The sequence below is a fragment of the Oxyura jamaicensis genome, chromosome 7 (genome assembly GCF_011077185.1).
Source record: "Oxyura jamaicensis isolate SHBP4307 breed ruddy duck chromosome 7, BPBGC_Ojam_1.0, whole genome shotgun sequence".
NCBI classification, from domain to species: Eukaryota; Metazoa; Chordata; class Aves; order Anseriformes; family Anatidae; genus Oxyura; species Oxyura jamaicensis.
Window position 1 is genome coordinate 14,757,181 of NC_048899.1, and position 12,165 is coordinate 14,769,345.

General features: G+C 36.3%; 1 protein-coding gene across 1 annotated transcript in view; it reads left to right on the plus strand.

Annotated features, from left to right (window-relative positions):
* Nucleotides 1–12,165, plus strand: part of PARD3B (par-3 family cell polarity regulator beta) — a 402,224-nt gene that overhangs the window by 27,948 nt on the left and 362,111 nt on the right. The window lies entirely within an intron of this gene.

Consider the following 12,165-nt stretch of genomic DNA (forward strand, 5'->3'; position numbering starts at 1 on the left):
TTTTCGTAATTATCGGAAAAAAATAGCTTGGGAAACTGGTGACTTATTTCACTGTAAAGAAAAATTGATATAATTTGTAATACTTGGTGTTGCATAAAATCACACGGAAAAACGTTTAGTGACTTGAAACTGAAGATCTAAATGTGGGATATGTTTATAGCTGCAAACAAATAGCTTTGTCTACCTAAGGTGCCATATGCTTGGTGATTTCAAAAATAACTTGGTATATTGTAAACAGAAATGCTAGTTCTGCATGCTGTTTGATTGTTTGCTTTAATAAAAAGTACATTGCTTTGGTTACAATTAAGGGGATGCTGTTTCTCTGTACCTTAGCAAATTGCCTAAGAGGTGCTTCCGTGATGTTTTATGGGTGTTTGTATGGGAATTCTTAAAATCAGTGAAGCTGTTTTTTTTTTTTGTATGTCCAATTAGCATTTCTTTCTTGCCCTTACTTATTCAAAGTATGCTTGAAACGTACAAAACCCTTTCTGAGGATTAACACTGCTATACAAGGCATAAGGCCATCAGCATAACATGTCATAGAATCAAATAATCAGAGTTAATGGAAATGGTTTGCTTGTCTGTCTGATCAGTGGATAAAAGCTAACATGTCTACCCTGGATTACCTCTATTCAGTACTGACAAACATTCATGCATTTTTGAGAAGTAGTTTGCAGAGCATTTGATATATCATCCAATTTTGTACTTGTTCCCAAAGCCTTACTATACTTTATCAGTGGGTATCACTATGGTTGAAAATCATTGCTGATGAAATTTCTACACAACTGTAAACATAAGCATCTTCTACTATAAAAGTGTTGGGTGGGATTCTGAGGTTGGCTTTTTTGGGGGGGAGGATGAGGGAGGAAGCAAAACAGGATGTTATTAATTGGAGTAGACTGAGACAGTTTAGGAATACAGCAAAATCCTCCATTCCCCTTCTTATGATGTCTCAGTGACATGTGGTACAAATAAGGGAGATGCATTCAAGTGTGTCTGTAGCAGTGATGTATCACCTGTCTTTTCTTCAGAAGACCCTGGTGGAACAGTGATAAGTAAGACTTACTGAACAGTGGTAGCTGCAAAGGCTTTTTTTATTAAACTAGAGGAGAAACATGTAATCACATAATGGGACTACTGGTTGAGGGGTCAAACAATTCCTTCATGGGAGTGAAATTGGGCCATAGCACCTTCAGAGCATGTATATTGAAGTTGTTGATACTACCTGCTTGCAGGATTCAGTATGATCAGATAACAAAGAACCAGCCCTATAAAAGGCTTACAAATATTTTCTTAATGGTTTTATTGTAGCCTGTTAGCCTTTGAGCGTTGGCCAGTGCTATTCCACACTGAGAATATTGGCTAGGGTACCTTTAAGCTTTGCAAAAAGGGGATGAGATGTTGAGATCTAATATATCTGATATCTAATTTGGTGTTTAAAGTCCATAAATAGATAAAAGAATTTTTGGTATGTGTATCTATGCACTGATTTTCTTTGGTTAGGATTATCTGAACGTGTAATAAATGAATAGGCCACAGCTTTGTTGCTGCCTTATTCTTGTCATTCTTTCCTTTGTGTCCAAGACAGGAGTGCAGTCTCTCAGGAAATCAGTCAGTCTATACAAAAATAAGCATTGCACTTAACCTCAGTGCCTTTAAACAAAATTGTTTGGCATTGCTGACCATCAAGCTCCTTTGTAGTGGCAGAGGAAACTAGCTGGTGCTTTTTCTTGAAGCATTAATCTGCTCTAGATCATGGTTTGATAGCAGTAAATTAGCACAGTTTCTGCAAAGGAAAATGTGCTTGCTAATCTGTTGAAATTCTTTCACTTTAGCAGCAACACGGTGAATCAGGGAGAGTTATCAGATGTGATTTATTTGGAATTTCAGAAGCTTTTGACAATCCTTAACAATAGCCTGTTAAGGAGGCACAGCCACTCCTGAGGTGAGCAGCAGAGTGCTGTCATAGGTCTGTAAGGACTGAGAGACCAGGAGGTCAGAAGAAATGGTCACCTTCCAGTGGTGGGAAGCTGTGGTGCTGGGACACCTGCTGGGCCTTATTAGGAGTGGTGGCAGTGTTCTGCAGTTCTACTGATGCAGTTCTACTTCATGCTTTCCTCTTTAACTTGAAATTAATTAAAAACTGGATAATAGGCAGTACAATGGATGAAGTTAATTGCTATCAGCTGCATGGTTATCCATGCTAGAGCAGGTAACTTGTTCCTTGTGCATATAAACTGGTCCTAAATTGGTATTAGATGTGTTTGGTAACGTGTTGTGGAAGTGCTTTGGCAATTCTTTACGACAAGAGCCCCTCGTGCTGTCGCTATGATAATCTATGGCCTGAATGGGATGTCAGAGCTAATGTTGAACAGTTTTAAAGCAGTTTGTTTTCACAGAGTTATCTAGCCAAGTGGTTTGTGTCCTGATTGCTCTCTACGGTAGATTAATTCAGAAACTCAAATTTTGTCATTTGAATAAAAAGGCTATTTAAACTGTCCAGTTTTAATGTGTTTTAGCTATAAGTGGAGTCCTCTTTGTATGCTGTTCTTAACAGATTGCTCACTTGAAATTACTTCTTTGCCTGAGAAAAATGCTGTAAGAAAATTTCTGTTGTACCAAAAATGAATACAAAATGTTTCCCTTCGTATCACTGTGTACGCTGAGCCTGTGTTTGGCACGTCTTAATTCAATAAACTTGATGTACTTACCTAGATTTCCCTTTAATTTATTTATGGAGTTATGTTTTCATATATTCATAAACACTTTAGAAGACTAAAAGGATGTAATGGAGGTCTATGTTCATAAGTTAAAACTTGCTCAGTTCACAGGAAAAGAGTTTAAACTGTTAATAACTTCCTAGAACAGGACAGTCCTGCTCTCTGAGTGCATTAAAAACTGTATTTTCCCTGTAGAGTTCTGTATCTAACCTGACTTGCAGAAATCCTATCTTGATAGGACTAAATACAATATCTCTGCATCTATCAGCAGAGCCCTTCTGAAGTAGGATGTCATTGTCTACTGTCAAGAGTGGCTTGTTTTTTCCTTTTTCCTTATTGGTAAGACTCCCCATGCAGGTGCAAGTAGCACTAATAAAAGCGCAATATTGCAGCATCTACAATTTGCCCACCAAAGCTGATGAATTTACTGGAGAAGCAGTATCCTCACACAGTCAGTGATGCTGGCAAAAGATCTAGGCTTGTCAGCCTGGAAGGTACTGTAAGCTTAACTTCTCCAAAGGCGTGCTTGCCTAGTTAGCAATTCAGTTGGTTTAAGCAGACCATGTGTGAGGGGAAGTGTGGTGGTTTTATTTATTTTTAAGGAATGTAAAAAAAGAGTATGTGATGATGATGTTTAGTGTTGTGCTGATAGTGGAATCACCAGCAGGCAGTGTGGTCTTAGAAATACTTTTTTCTTGGACTCTTCCTTGGTTAAACACAGGTGACTTGTATGTTTTTTAACAGCTGCAGAAGGTTTTGAAGCATGCAGAGCAGAAGGTTTTGAAGCATGCAGAGCAACATAAATAAATGCTGACAGTGACATTCAGTTAAAAGATTTTTAGGGATTGTAACTGTCATTTAAATATTTCTAATCATGATATCAAGTAAATAGTATGAATCAAGTGTAGTTCAAATTATTTTAGCCAAGCTCTTAATGAAATAATAAATAGCAAAATCAATGAACTCTTCCTTCTCAATTCACTACCAGCAGAAATGTGATATTAGGAAAATGTATGCTGGAAGGTCTCCAAATGCTGGAGAAATTGTCTGCTGCTGATTTGAAAACAGTTACTGAGCTCACGTGTTCCTGCAAAGAATCTGAAGATCTGGCTGAAGCTGTTTTTTGTAGGGGATGCTAAGTACCTTCTTAAACCTTACTTACTTCAGACGGGGTTGTTTGCAAGTAGCTTTAGTTTCAATGAGGAGCTTAGAGCAAGGCCATATTGTGAATGTGAGGTTGGTTTGGAGTAGTTGCTTCAGCAAAGTGTGAAAAGCTTGGATTCAGAGCAGATATCAGCTTCCAGGATAAACTGTACAAAGGAAACATCTCTTGAGTACTTGACAGACATGCTTTCTTTTAGCAGCCTCAGAAGTTCTCTGTTGTTTCCAGGTAGATTTAGTCACTCTAAGTGCTGGGTGGTTATAGTACTTAGCGTTTATTTTGTGATCCAAGTGTGACTCTGGAGACCTTCTGTCATTCCAGCTGTGGAGGTGATGGCACACTGTAAGATGCGATGTTTATTTCAGTTAAGTTATGGAAGCTGTTCCACCTCTGGACAGTTTATTTTCCTGCATACAATCATTTTCCTCTCTAAGTAGAAAAGGAAGTTGGAACTGAAGTAACTTTTATGTAAGTAAAGGTGTGGCTGAAAAGTGTCTGAGATGTTGAAGGAAGTGACTTCTACAAGTGGGTTGATCAATGGTAAAATGAAGTCAAAATCACAAGGCAATGAGACAAGAGTATCTTGATTTAAAAAATATATAAATTTAAAGATCAAGGGCTCTGGAATTCTCAGTGAACTTCTCCTAATGGGGAGCTACAGCATTGCTGCTTTAAAATCTGTAACTGTGAATCATTGGCAGAGGCCCTATTTCAGTTAGTTTCCAGTGGGTCAGTAGAGCCAGAAAATGTTGGGCTTTACCCATTTTTTGCCATGTGTTTTAATACTGAAACATGACCCATACATATTATGCATACCTAACAGAGAAATTTTGTTCACACTCTATACCTTTGTCTAATTGAGCTGTCTACTGTTTTCTCTAGGGTTTTGTAATTTTCTGATAACTGGAATGCAGAATGGAGTTTTTTATTCTTTAGTTTGTTGTACAGCAGTATATTACACTTGTATAGAAAAAACAAAGCAAGCCATGTAAGACTGTTACAGCTGAGAGCTTCGACTTATTGAAGTGTATGCTGTGGTATACAGCTACTCTACAAGTTGTTGTATATTATTCAACTTTTCCCTGGAGAAGGTTTTGAAAATATATTTCCCTTTGATATAAAGAATGAGTATGTAAGATACATATCCGGTAGCAAGGAAAGCAACTTTTGGTTTCTTATGATGCAGAGGTAATGTTTTAAGTGTGAAATTGATGTGGTCTAGTCCACATAGGTGTATTGTAACTCAAATGGTTTGTCTTCCATAAATCTGCGCTGAAGAAGGCATGAAAAATTGAAACATAGTTTTTGTTGCTCCTGGGCTCATTTCTTGTGATGCAGTGTTTTGTTATGATATTTCATAGATTAATACCATAGCCAAGTTATTGTTTTAATGTATTTGATTTCATGGGCTGTCAAACTAATGTTTGAGTTCGTGTAGGCTTTGTGTATGGTTTTGTACTTATGTATGTTTCCTATGGTTAATTCTTTCTTTTGAAAGCGTGTTGGGGAAGGGGGACAGTCACATTTGTGGTGGGCGGGGAATGTAGACCTTAATTTGCAGACCTTTTGAATTAAGATAGTTTTGTGTTTGCTATTGATTAAATTGTATGCAACCCTGTCAAGCAACAGCCTTTTAAAAATAATAGTAAAAAATATATATAGAGAGGAAAAAGCCCACACTTCTCAGGAAGAAAAGGTTTTATGCCTTTTTTGAGCCAGTGCTTGTTTATGAAACAAACATTTGATTTCACTCCTGTGTAGTAGAGTATGCCATGAATCACTGTGTGTGTGTGTGTATGTATATATATAAATAAAATGATATTTTGATATGAATTAGTCTGTTTATTTTTGAAGTGGGATCTGAGCTATGTGTACCAGGGGTAGAAAATCACTATTACTAGAACTTACTAAGCAACACATTATTTCAGTAATGCAGTTTCTTTTAGAACACAGATTATGACGCTTTGAATTTTTATGAAATTTGTTTTAATTTCTTGCTGCAGAGGTGCCATGCATTATTCAAGATTATGAAATGATTTGGATTTCAGGAGCATTTGGATTTGCTGATGAGGATTTCAAGCTGTGTAATTATGAAACTGAATCCACATAGGTTGGAAGTTCAGAACTCATTAGTGTAATCATTAAAATAACTATTTTTTAAGTGTGGTATTACGTTCCAGGGTGTGCAATTACACTATCATGTGCTCCTGGTTACTGGAAACATTCTTGTAATAAACTTCAGGTCTAGCAATATGCTTCAAGGTAAGTTCATAGCTTTAAGAACAGACACCTGGTCAAATGTTGCTTTGCTTATTAAAGTAACATCAGTTTTATAGACTTACAGCCATAACACAGTGCCTGTATGCATAAATTAACCTCCTGTTTAACCTAGAAAATTTTTAGAAAGTTTTTACATATTTAGTGCAGTATAGTCATTTTTCTTAAAATGAATATTGTCCTGGTACATATTACAAGGGTTCCTTATTTCAGCTGTAGCTACTTCACAAGTAAAAATGTGCTTTAAAGGTCCTTAACAGATGGACTCCAAAACTTTTTTTCCATTGCAATGTTTGTATTTTAACATCCTCAACTGTGAACGCTTTCTCTGAACGTTTGTAATCACTAGATTTTTTCATTTTGCCATAAGTATTCCATTACTTTTCTAGATTAAAGAAATTTAAATGCTACAGTGGATCTGTGGCACTAATAGGATTCATGATAGTTTTGGAGTACAGCTGCCTGTTTGAACGCTAGGAAAGGGATTCTCGAGTTAGTCCTTTGTATCTAAGATACGTGCAAAATTGAGGTTTGTGCTTTTCTAATTTGATTTTCTACTGATCCCTCTATCTTATTTATATTCTGGCATTTTTAAAAATGGATATTAAAAAATGAGAGATACACAGCAGGGAGCAGGTTTGGGACCTAGATCACTTGTGTTTTGGAGAGAATTCAGCTGTACCACTGCAATGCTTTCTCTCAATCTGAAGACGTTTTGTTATCTGGACACTAAGTATTGTAACCAACTGGGGGTAAGATAAGTGAAGCAATTACAGCTTCTGTTCCTCAAACAATTAGAGGAACGGAAGGAGGGAGTTCGTTTTAAGTACAGCTGGTCACAAATGAGATGGGCATTCACATATCCTGACAGAAAGAAGTTCTGTGTCTCTGTTCATAAGGCTAGCCTGGCTCAAGTTGTTTTTTCCTCCTTAGATTTTTCTTGATGTAACATTTGGAATTCTATCTATTCCTGTTGGCGTTTAACACACATGCTTATACCTACTTGATGTTTGGCAAATGAGCGATAAACCTTGTGAAAATAAGGGAGCCTTGCTGTGGAAAGTTACTGGTTAATGCTGTCATTTCTAACCACTATTTTTTAATTTCTTAAATTCTTTTCATGAAACATGATGGTGGTGAGTTCTGTGGTGTGCCAAATGGAGTGTTTAGAGGACAGCAATGAAGATGTTGAAAATTTGACATATGTACAAGTTTGTGTCTATGTATAGACATTGTTGTGTTGTAAAGAGAAATTAGGTGTTAACTGAAGTTGAAATAATAAAATAATTTTAATTATTAAAACTGTAATTTTTGTATTGAATATATTAACATGATACTGGAAATCTAAAAATGTTTGCATTCCTTCCTCCCCCATAATCCATTTCAGGAATAATTCCTTGAGAATACACAGTATCTTTGCATCCTGTCAGCATGTACATGTAATTTGTAGCTAATGAGCGGTGTGTAAAAGTTGAAAATCAATACTTCAGTATTAGTCTTTGATAATTAGAATTAAACCTTGAATTTGCTTAAGTTGCACATTTTTACCAATGTAAACATGGAATCTACAGTGATGTTTCATACCAGTTGAGATGTTACTCATATTCAGAAAAAATCTGTTTGGATGTATTCATTGTTACAAAACTGAAGTAGTCCCTACCTGGAGCTTGTATTTTAAAGATGCTTCAGATAAATGCCATCCATCTGCTTGTGTATCTTATGGAAATGCACAGTAATAGAACAAATGGTAAGGTGTTAAATTCGTAGATGTAAAAAAGATAATACTTAGCAAAGGGGAATTCTAAGAGTTTTTTTTTTTTTTTAAGAATTAGTGAAGTTGACCTGCATACACTTCAGCTTGATTAGAGGCATCGTTTGTTACGTGTTCTTGAAAATTGAACTGAAAGCAAGCAATAGTCAAAACCCAAGGTGAAAATGCATGCGGAGCTAGTCAACGAAGTCTAAAGATGTGTTGTGCCTTCCCAGAACAGCATGAAAATAGTACATGGCTTTATACCACTGTTTTTGCCAATTTGTATTTTTTCATGTGTGTTATTTCTTACTAGTTAAAAGTAACCAGTTTTAAATCCATGCCTCTTTTGTTACTGTCCTCCTTTTTCAAAATACATTTCATGTCTTCTTTGCTTTTTTTTTAAATAAGAGCTAACTTTGATAAACTCAAGTTCTACTCTTGTGATTATTTAGCAGGATTTAGTAATTACAGTAATTAGTGTTTTTAAAAAACTACACTTTTTCCAGTGCGTTTTTAACTTTAAGGTATAATTCTCAAGAGGATAATAAAATACACTATGGTAGATCTTGCAATCAAGTTAATGCAATCAAGTTGCTAATCATTTTTTTGGAAGAACCTCCATTAGAGAAGATGAAGAATTGCTCTTTTGCTGAAGAAAAGTCATCATTTGCTGTTGATTGAGGTTCTAAGCTTAAACTGCTAGGTTTAGCTTGACCCAGGTCATATTAGTGGCACTTTCAAGTTACGATTGCTTGCCTTCCTGGGACTACACAGAGATTACTGACTGATAAGAAATCAAAGAACTGGGTTTCAGAGTACTGAGATTTTCCTGATCTCAATGTTTTACATCTTTAAAATCTGAGGAGTCTTTCATATGGTGCTAATGCATTTTATATTAACACTTCTGAAAAGTTTTCCTTAGATGACATATTTCTTAGATCGTTTTATGTTCAGTCTTTAAGGAAGGTTTCCTAAACTTTTTTATATATCTTAATATCTACCCCATAAGAATCAAAGCTGTAAGTCAAAACTGTATGATCAGGAAATTCCTGTAGCCTAGTGTAGAATAATGCTAATGAGGTGAACAAACAATGCAGCAACAGGAACTAGGTGTCTTGTGGTACTCTGCTGTACCTTCATGGCATTGAAGTTAAACTGCTGGAGTGGGTACAAAATGTTTTTTGTGAAGAACTTTGATAACTGGGGGTGGCAAGTTTAGTTTTGAAATAGCAGATGCATATGAAGTTAAAACTACCCACTGGCTTTATTAATAATCTTTGTAAGGAACTGAAGTTCTTGTTTTTGACCCTCAGAACTGGTTATAGTAACTGTGGTGAATAGTTGAGTTGAAGGCTTTTTTTTTTCTTTAAATGACTGCTTGTTTTTTTTTTTTTTTTCTTGTATTTAAAATCCTGTAATTTTTTTCTTCAGAATCAGTTTTGTGTTGTTTGACAGAAGTAGACTAGAAAGTATTCCTCTCTAACATTCTCTGAAAACAAAATCTGTGATCCTTTTATTTTTATGTTGGCAAGAGTAATGATTATTTGGAGCATATTGCATAGGTGACCACTCTTTCTCTGTTCCAATTCTGTGGTATACTGCAGATGTTGTTTTTATTATCTATATTTTAATGTTTTTTGTGAATTATAGAAAAACTGAAGGTGTTTTTCTGACTTCCTTCCACAAAAACAGTATATATTAATGGAAAATGTTGACACTATCCATCATGATGGGGAGTATCACACTTGACGTGTCTTCCCTTTCGCTCCCTGTCTTGAACTCTGAATCATCAAATTGCTTTAATAAAGAATTGTATGGGGTGAGCCTCTGAGCACAGAATCTAAACTTCTTCTCTTTTGTGTAAACTCGACTTGAAATCCATCATAAGTTTTGATAGATTCCATATTAGAAGTAGTTAGCATTTGTTTTTTGCTCCTTTCCCTTGCCCCTTTAGGAGTTTGTTCTGAAATGGCTGTTTTCTGGTTTAGAACACCAGCACAGACAGAACTTCTGCGCTACCTTTCTGCAGAAGGTTGACTAGTATGCAGGTTTTTAGGCTGGGACTGGTCTAAGCGTGGTTGCACATGTTGCAGCTTGGATTATTATTTCTGTTTATCTTCAAGAACTCTGTTAATTCCACCAACGGCCTCTTCCATGTCTTCTGTAGTACACTAATACCGCTTTGTCCTTCCCATTCACCATAACTACACCAGGTTTGCATTTGTAGTGGTTGATCGATAAATTTATTAAATGTTGTGCTCACCTTTCCCAGCCACTGAACTTCCAGTTTGTAGCAAAAACTTCCTTAGTCCCATATGCATGGTTGTGAAGACATTTATATATATAAAAAAAATGCATCTGTCTCTTCTCACTACAGGCCTTGAGATCACCTGATAGTTTTTTTTTTTTTTTTTTTAATATATACAAAGATATATTTTTTAGCTTTATGGTTGCAGTTTTTAAAACCAGTTGTGTTAATGTTATTGGCTAAAGTATTAAATAGGTTTGTTTCCAAGATTCTTTGTAAAACCCCAGTAATCAACTCAATTTGGTCCAAAGTACTTTTTGGTTTGATGCGAATTGTTTGGTCAAATCAGCAGAAAGCTGACTGCTTCCTTTACATGGCAGGGTCAAACCTCCTTAATATCTTTGGAGGTAAAGCAGTGATTGCGTGGGTGTCAGACCACACAGGCATGTCACCTGCTGTACCAAAGTCCAAGGAACAGGAGGAAGGATGTACTTCGGTTCTTGGGCAGAACTTGGGAACGTTTAGCTGGGTTTTCTTCTGTACAATGGGGTAGACTTGAACACTGTGTTGTATCTTTCCTGTGAAGCCTTGTGCTATTTAGTGAATTACTTTAAACTAAGGATGTGGTACCCATTTAATTTAATACTTTACACAACAAATAACTTATAATTAATTTTCACTGGGGAACTGTTCTGGTGACTGACTTTGTGATTATCACAGTCAAGAGTTGCTGACTGGAGAAGGGGATCTTCTGGATATAAATTTTCATATGCTTATTAAGGAAAATTGTAAACTGTATAAAGGAATATACAGAGGACTTTACCTGAAGGGTGTGTTTTTTGTGTCCTTACTGCTATTCAAACCTTTGATCTGTGATCCTGGCTGTGGAAACAGCAAGTCTTTATTATCATATTGAGTCAGCACAGTGGCATGCCACTTGTATAACGTGAACAGATTTTGTTCAATAAAGTGGCACTGCTTTTGCATGTTATTTCTTAAAAATGGACTGTTGATTCTTCAGAGGGAGGGTTAGCTTCTCTAGTTTGCCACCTAAATTAAACAAATAACCAGTCATTAACCCTTGCTGAGGAAGGTGCTCAGTTGCAAAGAGTTGAATTTTTTTGCCTGCTGTTCAGTATGTACTTCTAGGCATTTGTTCAACAATGTACTTGGTGATGCAAGTCTGTTCTTTCCCGTTGTTATTTATAGGAAAAGAGAGTGAATTCAAGACAGGTTGGTTGACTCTAACAATTAGCTCCCAGGAGAGAAATGGCGTGAAATGTCCAAGGTGTCTGCCTCTTTCTGGAATTAGCAGGGGCACTGTTCTTTTGTGCAGATACAGTCCGTTGTATGCAGTGGCCATAATCTCTTGGTAATTACAATATGGAGAAGGGTTGTACGTAAGTGTACAATGAGTTCTGAGGAAACATCTTGCCCTGTGGGTTTGTGTGTTTGTCTATTAAAGGTGCTGGGAATTTTGCTATTTTCAGTGATTGACTGGCTTTGGGATGTAATACAAATAACCCTGGCACTCCTCATTGGGTTTCTGTCAAAGCTTTTAAAAGGCTTTAGGTAATTTCGAGGTGATTCTAATGTAGCTTAAAGTTCTAATCCGTACTTTGAAGTAGAGCTAATTCAAAAGGCTTCTTGTATCTGGCCATAGATTTTTAAGTGTTTTTTTTCTGTACTTCAAAAAAAATATTATATTGAATATTCATGTTGATTGAATTACTGGCAGTGATGGAAAACAGAGCCCTGTGGTTATCCAGGAGCAGAGTGCAGCAGCTTGTAATTGTGGATTGAACAACCTGGAATGGAAAGGTGGGAAATAATGCTAGCATTCCACAGACATAATCACAACTTGATTACTGCCTTGGAAGTGCTTGTTAGCGAGGGGCTTGATGCGTCATTTTAGCAAACAACATGGAGCATAGGTCAAATTTAAATGAAGCAGGTGACCAGTAGTGTTGAACTTTGGTTATGCTTTAAAACAAGTGCCTGAGAC